Genomic DNA, 12,130 nt, shown 5'->3' with positions numbered 1-12,130 from the left:
AAGTTGGCAGAACTTGGAAATGTCCCAAACACTCCCTCCCAGAAAAGAGTGTGCGGGCGCCCCATGGTGGGTGTTGGAGGGTGTACAATTAGTAAGAAATGTCTAACAAAATTAAATACAGTGGAACAGCGCACAGTACAGGGGCCTGCTCTGCTTATTTGGGGACTTATTTCTTAGTGGTTTCGCTTGGACTAGAAAGGGAACTGCCAACTTGACACAACCTAGGATTGAGTCTCAAGGGGGAATAATCTATACCTGGTTAAGTTGTGAGCATGTCTGTAGGCGGTTGTTTTGATTGCTAATTGATAAAGGAAATCTCAGTCCAATGTGGGGCAGTGCCATTCCTTGGGACAGGGATTGCGGGTTCAGGAGCACTAGAGAGCAAGCTTATGACAGTAGACAAGGAAGGATGTGTTTATTCTCTTTGCTCTTGACTTTGGATGTATGGCAAGAAAGAGGTGTGTAGGGGTGGTTATTGCTGCTAGAGTTCAGAGCCAAGCTGGCTTACAGGGTGACAGTTTCAAAGAGCCAGCAATCAATGCTTTACTCAGCTGGGGTCTGTTTGGGACAGAGCTGTAGAAGGAAAGCCCCAAGAGCTGTGGAACCCTCCTGAGTGATAAGAATGCTCTTCCCTTTCCATGGAGCGGAAACACGAGCTCATCCTCCCTTCTCTTCCCACACACCTGTCTCCGAGGAGCTAAGGGTTTGTCCTTCATTCCTGCCTCACGAACTCCTGCTCCTGAGGGGGCTTCTCCACCCGAGCGCACATCACTCAGAAGCGTACAGCCTTCCAGACACCGGCAAGCTACTTCTTCTAGCATCTTCTGCCAGTTCAGCCCCAGCCCTTGCTCTTGGTTTCTGGACTCTGCCTCTAATCCATCTCTAAATCTAACTCCTGCCTAGCACCTCTGTGCACCTTGAATACAGTCCCCTTCTCCCTCTCTGTGCTTGCCTCCACTAGGACAGCACTGCCCTCTGATTTCAGACTCCCTGCTTAACACTCCCTCCCTACCTTGAGTAATATCCTGACAGCCAGTGCCTAAGCCCCTGCTCATCTAGTGCAACCATGGGGCTCCTCTTTCTCAAAACTTGCGAAAAGGCTCTTCCTGCTTGGACCCCTCCCTTCTTGCTATCTTTCTGCCAATCACCTTTCCAAAGGCCTCATACCCTTCTCTCACAAACCCTCATCACTGGCATCACTTACTGAATTGAATCGCAATTTGTTTGTTGTTTTGTTTTGAGACAAGCTCTTCCTGTGTAACTCTGGCTGGCCTAGAACTCGCTCTGTAGAACAGGCTGGCTTCGAACTCACAGAGATCCTCCCGCCTCTGCCTCCCGAGTGCTGAGATTAAAGGCACGCAGCACCACCACCCAGCGCTGTTTGCTCTTTTGGTGTCTGTCTTTGCTCTCTTCCTCTGCCCCAGGCCTGGAAGTGGCATCAGCCCAGGCTGTGCCTGTCTCTATCCTGCAACACAAGACACACCCAGTAGCCAGAACACACAGTGCACATGAGGAGTGTCAGAGCAAAGGAGGACAGGTCCCAGCAGGCAGCAGCAGGCAGCAGCAGGCTGTCTTGTAACCTGCCCAGTGCCCAGTGGGGCAGGTAGCCCCCTCCTGAGTGTGCCCTCAGGGAACAGTCCAGGTTGGGTGTAGCCAATGACATCACCCAGCTCTGGACTTGATTGCCATTAGAGCTGTAGAGCCCAGCTAATGTGAGAGCTGGTGACAACGACTATGACGACGGTTTCAAAGCCCTGATAAGCTTGTTAGCACTGCAGGGGTGGGGAGGCAGAGTCTGTTAGCCACCAAGAGGGGAGCGTGTCGCCTTAGTCAGACATCTGCTGTTGGAACGTGACAGCCTTGAGAACAGGATGAGGAGGCAGATGGCTCTTCTCTCCCAGTAAGATCTGCCCTGTTGGACCCCAAATGTTATTCTAGGAATTAAGCGGTATTCCTTCGCATCTTCTGACGTCTACAGACGTCCTGTCATTCAGACACATGCTATCCTTCATTATGTCTGCGCCTCATTTGGGCTCATGGCTCCTATTAGAATCAGCTAATTCCTTCCCCTCATCCTAAACTACAATACCTCTCCACTGCATGCCATCCCAATTGCCTCGTCACTCTGTCTTTTAGTACCTGAGCCATAGTCCCCCAGTAGCCATAGACTCCTCTGCCTTGTTGAGCCCCTCTGAGGCCTTCCATGTACCCTTCTACCTTGTAAGTTCTCCTCCATATATGGCTGTGCCATTTTTCTTTTGGGACACAGTGCCATCCAGGCAGGAGCCCCAGAACCATATCGTCACCAGATCATATGTTCTGTCTTCCATCTCACCCAAGGACTTGACCACTGGGCTTCCCCTCAGTAGTTGTCTTAGTTAAGGTTTCCATTGCTGTGAAGAGACACCATAGCATGGCAACTCTTATAAAGGAAAATATTTAATTGAGGTTAGCTTTTAGAGGTTTAGTCCATTATCATCATGGCAAGGAACATGGTGGCATGCAGGCAGACATGGTGCTGGAGAAGTTGCTGAAAGTTCTATATCTTGATCTACAGGCAACAGGAAGTGAATTGTCTACTATGCTGAGCATTGCTTGAGTATATAAGATCTCAAAGCCCACCCCCAAGATGACACGCTTCTTCTAACCACACCTACTCTAACAAGACCATACATCCTAATAGTGCCAATCTCCATAGGACCAGCATTCAAACACATGAATCCAAAGGCACCATATCTATCCACATCAGCACATTCCACTCCCTGGCTCCCATAGACTTGTAACCATAACAACGCAAAGTGCACTTAGTCCAACTTCAAAAGTCCTCATAGTCTATCACAGTCTCAACAATGTTTAAAGTCCAATGTTCAAAGTCTCTTCTGAGATTTATGCCATCTCTTAACTGTGATCTGCTATAAAATGAAAATATAAATAGCATATCACATACTTCCAACATATAATGGCACAAGATATATATTACCATTCCAAAACAGGGTGAGGAAATACTGGACCAAAACAAGACCAAAAACCAGCTGGGCAAACTTCAAACTCTGCACCTCCATGTCTGATACGAAAATGTTTTTCAGATCTCCAACTCCGTTCATCTTTGCTGACTGCAACACACTTCTGTGTCTGGGGCTGGATCCATTCCCTGTTAGCAGCTCTTCTTGGCAGGTATCCCATGACTCCGGCATCTCCAGCATCTCCAGCATCTTGGGGTTTCCAAGGCAATCCAGGCTTCACCTTCACACCTTCACACAATAGCCCCTCTAAGCTTCCATTCAGGGAAACCCCTGACATATGCCTGATTTTCCTTAGTCTTAGAGGAAGATTCCATAACCTCTTTCTTCTATTGTTGACCCTAAAGCTGGAACCACATGGCCAAAACTGCCAAGTTCTGCTGCTTTCTGGGGATGGAACATGGTTCCTTTGTTTAATTCTATCTTCATCAGTTTTCTGTCTGATGGTTTCTTTCACTGATGAAGCTTGGCTATTCTGGAACTTGTTCTCTAGACCAGGCTGGCCTCAGACTCAGTGATCTGTCAGCCTCTGCTTTCTGAATGCTGGCATTAAAGGTGTGCACCACCACAGCAAAAACTTTTCTTTAATTATTTTCCACTATTGAAAACTTATCTAGGGTTGGATCTAGGTGGTGACCCTGAGGTCAATAATATTTTCATTACATTTCTTAATCTGTTTATCTCCTTGAACACAGGACTTAGCTCAAATTGTACATTTTGCATTTTTCCTTGGTCAGCTCTCTCCTTCTTTAGAGTTACCACTAATATCCACAAGACAGGCTGTCTGGAAATTTCTTCTGCCAATGGAATCAATCCAAATCTCTTCACTTTCACCTCAGGCTGACTCTTCAGACCAGGGCACAAAACAGCAGTGTTGTTCACCAAAGTATCACCAGAACTATCTTTAAGCAACATACTAAAATTCTTCCCCTCTGCAATCTCTTGAGCCAGGCCCCCACAGTTCAACAAATCACACTCAGCACCACTGTCTCCCATTGTCCTATTAGTATGGCCCATTAAGCAGCTGCTTTTCAAATCCACAGTTCCAAGGCCCACATTCCTTTAAACAAAAGCATGGTTAGGCCTATCATAGCAATACCCAAGTCCAACTTCTGTCTTAGGATTTCTATTGCTGTGAAGAGACACAATGACCAAGTTAACTCTTATAAAGGAAAACGTTTAATTGGGTGTCTTGCTTAAAGTTCAGAGGTTTAGTCCATTATCATCATGGTAGCATGCATGGCAGACATGGTGCTGGAGAAGGAGCTGAGGGTGCTTTCATTTTGACCCACAGGCGACAGGAAGTGGCCTGAGACACTGGGTGTGATTTGAACATATATGAGACCTCAAAGTCCACCCTCACAATGACACTCCAACAAGGCCACACCTCCTAATAAAGCCACTTCATATAGGCCAACCATTCAAACTCATGAGTCCATGGGAGTCATACCTATTCAAACCATCTCAGTAATTTAAAAAAATATTTTTATGATTTAAAGAAATTGTGTGTTAATGTGTGTCTATGTGTAAGTTATGTGCACTTGATTATAGGTACCTGTGGAGTCTAGAAGAGTGTATTGGGTCACTTGGAGTTAGAGTTTCAGGCAGTTGTGACCTGCCCCATGTGGGTATTTGAAACAGAACTCAGGTCCTCTGTAAGAATAACAAGAACTCTTAACCACTGAACCATTTCTCCAGCCCTGCAGTAACATTTTTCTTGACACAGGGTCTCCTATAACCCATGATGACTTCAAATTCAATATATAGCCAAGGATGGTTTTGAACTCCTGATCTTGCTAGAGTATAGCAATGTGCCACCATGTCTGGCTTTACGTAGTGTCAGTGGGGATCAAATCCAAAGTTTGGCATGCTTCATAAGCACTCTACCAACTGATTACATCCCCAACCCCTCTCCGTAGTATCTTGAGAGTGTTTAGCTAGCTTGAAGGCTTCCATCTGAACTCAAATGTTGTGGCCAGGAATACTCCCTTGAAGGATAAGCAAAAAAGGGGGCCAAATTGATGTTTTAAAAAAATCAAATAGAATTTGCTTTTAAATAATATGCAGAAAGATTAACATAAAAATACTTTAGGAGAAAAATTGAACTGTAGTGATTAGCTGCGGGACAAGATGAGAGAGAGAGCACGCGTGAGAGAGAATACACTGTTTGTGTTTATAGTTTCCTTCAGAACCTGTTCATACGTAGAGACATGACTCTTATGGCCTCTAGAAGACAGCAGAAGTTTTAATTTCTATTTGTCAATATTGTTCCCTCTACCCCTCTTTTTATGAGTTAGGCCCAAATACTGGCAGTTCTTGTCCACTGAAATCAAAAGGGCGGACTCTGCAGGAAGCCGCCCTACTTGCCCAGAAAAAATAAAAAACAAACAGAAAACAAAATGAAACAAAAAACCCTCTAAACCCTAACCAACACAAAGCTCCACACTAGTCTCAGTCCTCACAATATTTTAATTCATTTTTTTAAATTTCTTTTTACTGATGAGCTATATATATATATATATATATATACATATAATGTGAGATCCTAAGGACGCAGTGCAGCGAGTAGATACAGATACATGGGTAACATGCATGCCCCTACCAAGATACTGGCATTTCTGGCACAGGGAGATAGCTCAGCTGGCAAAGTGCCTGCCCCACAAGCATGAGGACCCAAGTTGACTCACCACCCAGGGGTAGTGTGCAAGCTATTTAACACCCCATTACCGAGGGGTGGAAATGAGCTTAGGCTTCCTTGGTTTGCTAGTCTAGCCAAGTCAGCAAGGCGCAGGCACTAATGAGAGGCTTTGTCTCAATAAAACAAGCCGGATGGCTCCTGAGAGGCAACTCCTTCCCGCCACCTCCACACACAGACAGAGAGACACACAGACACACACGCGCACACACACACCTGCTCACACATAAACACATCTACACACACACATACATACACATACACACACACCTGCTCACACACACACACATGCACACACATACACACACCTACACACACAGTACATACACACATACACACACCTACACACACAGTACATACACACATGCACACACACATGCACACACCTGCACACACACGTACACACACATGCGCGCACACGCGCACACACACACACATACACACTGACAATTTGGTCCCCTAAAACACCTGCTCCTGTCTTTTTTTTTTTTTTTCAGAAAATGATGTATCCCACCAGGACAGCCATTATTCCGATGTCTGTTACCACAGATAGTGTTGCCGCTCTCGCTCTGTATAGAACGTGATTAGATAGTATGTTATATATATAGGCAGATGGCTCTTTCTAAACACTATGTTATTTCTAGTTTCTTTCACACAGCAAAATCTTTTTGAGATTCGCCCTTTACTGCCTTTCCATGGTTAGGTAGTATATATTTTCCCCTCTAGTTTTGTTTTCTGAATTTTCTCCTCATTACTGCTTGTAGAAATGTGATTTAGAATGTCTCACTGTGACTTTCTACCTCATTGATTGACAGCAAAGTATTTTTTTTCTTTAAATCAGAGTCGGGCTGGAGAGAGAGCTCAGTGGTTAAGAACACTTTGCGCTCTTGCAAAGGACCCAGGTTCAGTTCTCGGCACCCATATGGCAGCTCACAACTATACACAATTCTGTTTCCAGGGATCTGACTCGCTTTCCTGGTCTTCATACATACCAAGCATTCCCATGATACAGGGATGTACATGCAGGCAAAACACTCATATACATAAAATAAAATAAGTCAATCTTTTAAACGTTTTAATCAGAGTTGCAGCTATTTCAGCCTTTGCTCCTTTCAGAATGTTTCCCCTTCCCCCCACTTCTCAAACGCTAGAGATATAAACATGGTATCTCTTAATGCTGTCTCTTGGGTCACTAAGCCAATGAGTATAAATCGTTCTTTTAAAATTTGTTTCGTTTATTCTCCTCTCATATATTACATCCTGACCACAGTTTCCCCTCCCTCACTCCTTATTGTGATGTGTGTCTACTCACTGTCTTTCTCCCATGATGCTTTGTCTTCTGTTAAGTCTATTCAGTGAAATTTTCATTTCAGATGCTATATTTTTAGATCATAGAATTTTCATTTGATTATTTTGAAAAGTCATTTTTATTTCTCTGAAGAAGCTTTCCGTTGTTCTAGTTCGCTTTTCTGTTGTTATGATAGACTGGGTTCAAAAGGGGGAGGAATGGGCTTATTTCATTTCTCAAGTCATAGTCCGTATTAAGCAGAAACAAGACAGGAACTGAGGCAGAAGTCACAGAGGAACTCTTTGCCTACTGGCTTGCTTCCTCTGGCTTGTTCAGATACCTTTCTTACACAGCAGACTCACTTGTCCAGGGATGGCACCACCCCCAGTGGGCTGGATTCCCTGAACCAATTAGCAATTAAGAAAATTCCATTGCAGGATGAAGTTTCTACGAGGACAATTGAGATAGTCATCAATCTGATCACAGGGGAAGAACAGATCAGATACCCTCTCTGCTATTACTTAGGGTCTTAGCTGGGGTCATCCTTGTGGATTCCTGAGAATTTCCCTAGCGCTAGGTTTCTTGCTAGCCCCATAATGACTCTCTCAGTCAAGGTATCTCTTTCCTTGTTCTCCCTCTCTGTCCTTCCCCCACCTCAGCCATCCAATTCTCTCAAGTTTTTCTCCCCTCTCCTTTCTCCCTAATCCCCTTCTACTCTCCCACCCTGCAATACTCCCAGTTTTCTCGGGAGTTCTTGTCTATTTTCCCTTCCCAGGGGAATACATGTATGTCTCTTAGTGTTCTCCTTGTTACCTAGCTTCTCTGGGGTCGTGGACTCTGGGCTAAAGTAAAGATTACTTTACATCTAATATCCACTTATGAGTGAGTACATATTACATTTGTCTTTCTGGATCTGGGTTACCTCACGCAGGATGGTTACTTCTAGTTTCATTCATTCATTTGCCTGCAAACTTCAAGACATCATTGTTTTTCACCGCTGAGTAGTACTTCGTTGTGTAAATGTTCCACATTTTCTTTATCCATTCTTTGGTTGAGGGGCATCTAGGTTGTTTCCAGGTTCTAGATATTATGAACAATGCCGCTATGAGCACAGTTGAGCAAATGCCCTTGTGGTATGAGTGTGCATCCTTTGGGTACATGTCCAACAAGTGGTATTGCTGGGTCTTGAGGTAGATTGATTCCCAGTTTTCTGAGAAACTGCTAACCTGATTTCCAAAGTGACTGTACAAGTTTGTAGGCCCACCAACAATGGAGGAGTGTTCCCCTTACCCTGCATCCTCTCCAGCATAAGCTATCATCTGTGTTTTTGGTCTTAGCCATTCTGATGTAAGATGATACCTCAGAATAATTTTGATTTGCACTTCCCTGATGGCTAAGGATGTTGAACATTTCCTTAAGTGTCTTTCAGCCATTTGAGATCCTTCTATTGAGGATTCTCTGTTTAGATCTGTGCCCTATTTTTTTGATTGGATTATTTGGTATTTGCTGTCTATTTCTTGAGTTCTTTATAATTTTGAAGGTCACTCCTCTGTCTGATGTGAGGTTGGTCAAGATCTTTTCCCATTTAGTTGGCTGTCGTTTTGTCTTAGTGACCATGTCTTTTTCCTTATAAAAGCTTCTCAGTTTCAGGAGGTCCCATTTACTTATTGTTGTTCTCAATGTCTGTGCTACTGGTGTCATATTTAGGAAGTGGTCTCCTGTGCCCATGCATTCAAGGCTACTTCCCACTTTTTCTTCTATGAGGTTCAGTGTGACCCAAAGTCCAATCAAAGAGAGGGAGGAGTTAAAGATAAATACCGAAAAAAAAAGAGAGGGAGGAGTGATAATATGAGCAAAGGAGTCAAGACCATGATAGGGACACCCACTGAAACAGCTGACCTGAGCTAGTGGGAGCTTACTGCCCCAGGACTGAACTGGGCCCTCTGAATGTGGGTGGCAGTCATGTGGCTAGGGCAGTGTGTAGGGCCACTGGCAGTGGGACCAGGATTTATCTCTAGTACTTGAACTGTCTTTTTAGAGCCTGTTCTCTTTGAAGGGATACCTTGCTCAGCCTAGATATAGGGGCAAGGGCCTTAGTCCTGCCTCAAAGTGATGTGCCAGACATTGTTGATTCCCCATGGGAAGACTTACCCACTCTGAGGAGTGGATAGGAGTGGGGTGGGTGGGAGGTGGGGCAGCGGGAGCAGAGAAAGGAGAGGAACCTTGGGTTGGTATGTAAAATGAGAAAAGAGAGTTTAAATAAATAAATAAGAATTAATATCTATGGATAAATACTGGTTTCATGGCTAGTAGCCTCTTAAACTGCCCAAGCCATGTAAGATACAGGGAGGAGTGAGTGCCTTGGTCCTGCCTCAAGTGATGTGACAGACTTTGTTGACTCGCCATGGGAGGCCTCATCCTCTTTGAAAAATGGATGGGACTGGAGTGGGGGGAAGGTGGGTGTAACAGGAAGGGGGCCACTTGTTCATCCCAGCCGCTCGGCTAGCTTAGCTCCAAAATAACCACAGGGAAACTGTATTAATTAAAACACTGCTTGGCCCATTAGCTCTCACTTCTTATTGGCTAACTCTTACATCTTAGTTTAACCCATTTTTATTAATCTGTGTATCACCATATGGCAGTGGCTTTCCGGGTAAAATTCCCAGTGTCTGTCTCCAGTGGATCCATGGCATCTCTCTCACTCTGCTTTCTTCCTCCTAGAATTCAGCTCTGTCTTCTCTGCCTACCTAAGCTCTGCCCTATCAGGCCAAGGCAGTTTCTTTATTCATTAACCAATACAAGCAACACACAGAGGGGACTCCCACATCAGGTGGGGAGAGCGGGAGGAGGAGAGGGAGAGGGAACTGGGATTGATATATGAAATTTAAAAATATTGTTTTAAAGAAAATAAAATAAGGGGGGAAAAAAGAAAATGCCCCACAGACGTGCCCACTAGTCAATCCAGTGGAGGCAATTCCTGAATTAAGGTTTCCTCTTCCCAGGTAGGACAAGTTGACAGCTGAAGCTGACTGACACCTTTTGTCCATTACATAATTCTTTCTTTTAAATCCTTGAACATTTTTATAATAGCATTTCTGATTTTTGTCTCCTGCTTTAAACATCTACATTATCTTTGAGGTGTTTCTATTGATGGAGGGGGGTGAGGATGCCTTATTTTCCCACCTTATTTTCATTTTACTGTAACGTTTATAATTTCTTGTTGTTGCTTGAAGGCAATGCTCTTGAGTGTTCTAGATGGCTTTTAGCTTTGTTAGGCTGTGTCTGTAGAAACCCCTAAACAGCTCGGGCTTAAGGAACAGTCTGTTCTGCTCCCTGGTCTGAATGACAGAGGCATCCTCTAAGAGTCTTATACCCCAGTTGACAGGAACAGTGAAGAGTTACAGCTCCATCCATCAGGCCTCTGAAACCTCACTGTCCTCACATGATGCTTCACAACCAGCCTGAGAGTCCCACCCTGCTACGGTGCAGCAGAGACATAGGCTGAAGCTGCTAGGGGGTTAGAAGGGCTTCCGAGCCACATTTATGTATAACTGGAATCTTGTTCAATACGCTCCAAATGCCCCAGAAGTCACAACCTCAATCTCAGTTCTTCAGCCAGATGTAAAGGTCCTCCTGCTTGTGTTTCTTTTTAGCAGCAGTTTAAGGTCCCTGGGCAGTAGATGAGGAGGGGTTAATGTGATGACTTGATCCATCCATCCATCCATCCATCCATCCATCCATCCATCCATCCATCGATCATCTATCTATCTAGTGATAGAAGTGTGACATCAATTACCCTCTCCTAGCTATAGCTGAACTGCCTTCCTTGCATTTTGCATTTCAATACCTATCTGATTGTTCTATGGTTGTCTGTATGCTTCTCTTTCCCACAGAAGTGAAGAGACTGAGCCTAGTGATTTGTGTGTCTTCAGTCTGTTTGCTGCCCTTATGAGAGAAGAACCCTCACCCCACAGGTAAGTAGGATATTTAAGAAGATCCGGGGGTTCTGATGTACATGTGCTATGCTCTGTAATGAAGACCACAATAAAAAATGAAATTAAAGAATAGGATGTGAGCCTGTTTATAATCTCAAGGAACTAATGGGAAACCGAGGACTGGAAATAACTATTTATAGACCATTATCTGCTGGGCCACAAGGACCGGCATAAGAAATTACAGTGGTTAGAATGAAACTAGCCCCCGTAGTCTCGTGTATTTGAATGTTTGATTCCAAGTTGGTGTACTGTTTAGAAAGGATTGGAGGTGTGGCCTTGTGGGAGAAGCTGTGGCCTTCTTGGAGGAGATATGTCACTGGGAGTGGACTTTGAGGTTTCAAAAGCCCATGCCAGACAAAGTCTTACTCTTTCTCTTTGCCCCCTGCCTTCAGTTCAGGATATAAACTCTCGGCTACTCCTCCATTGTCATACCTGAGGGCTGCTTCACCCACTGCCATGATGATCATGAACTGACCATCTGGAAGAGTAAGCAAGCCCCCAATTAAATGCTTTCTTTTGTAAGTTGCCTTGGTCATGGTGTCCCTTCACAGTACTAGAAAAGTAAATAAGACAGAGATCTCTGCAAGAATGTTTAGAGCCACTTTTAGCAGAGTACTAAAGACTGTTAATAATACGCCCTCTGATGCCATCATTTAAATAAGATGCAAACAGGATGCCATGGAAGAGGGAACTTGAAGGGCTAATAACAATAAAGTCTAAGAATGAGGGTATGTAACCTAGAAGGGTGAACCTTTCTCTTTCCACTTCACAGGACCTTGGCAAAGGTTTGAAGCTTGCTTCAGGAATCTCAGTAAAGGATAAATTAGTCTATCCTAGGTGATTCCCAACGGTGCTGGGGCCCTGTGCTGCCATCCCTTTGGGGTACAGGTCTCTATTCTCATTACTTGAGAATTCAAATTGTGTCCTCACACAGTTGGTTAACCTGGCTTCCATGGCATGATAAAGGTTATAAATTAGTCATGTGTTGAGGAAGTCCTGGAAGGACAGCCCAGCCTTTCTTCATGCTGGTTGGCTGCAGCCATAGCAACTGCTTGTTGTAGACCAAAGTTCAGTGTCTGCACATCTTTATGGCCTTGTTCGTAGTTCAATGTCCAGGAGCATAAAACTTCCA

This window comes from Alexandromys fortis, unplaced genomic scaffold, assembly GCF_014885135.2.
Source record: "Alexandromys fortis isolate MF-2015 unplaced genomic scaffold, M_Fortis_MF-2015_v1.1 scaffold_3, whole genome shotgun sequence".
NCBI lineage: Eukaryota > Metazoa > Chordata > Mammalia > Rodentia > Cricetidae > Alexandromys > Alexandromys fortis.
The sequence above is the reverse complement of the archived record's forward strand: the minus strand, read 5'-3'. Positions refer to the sequence as shown.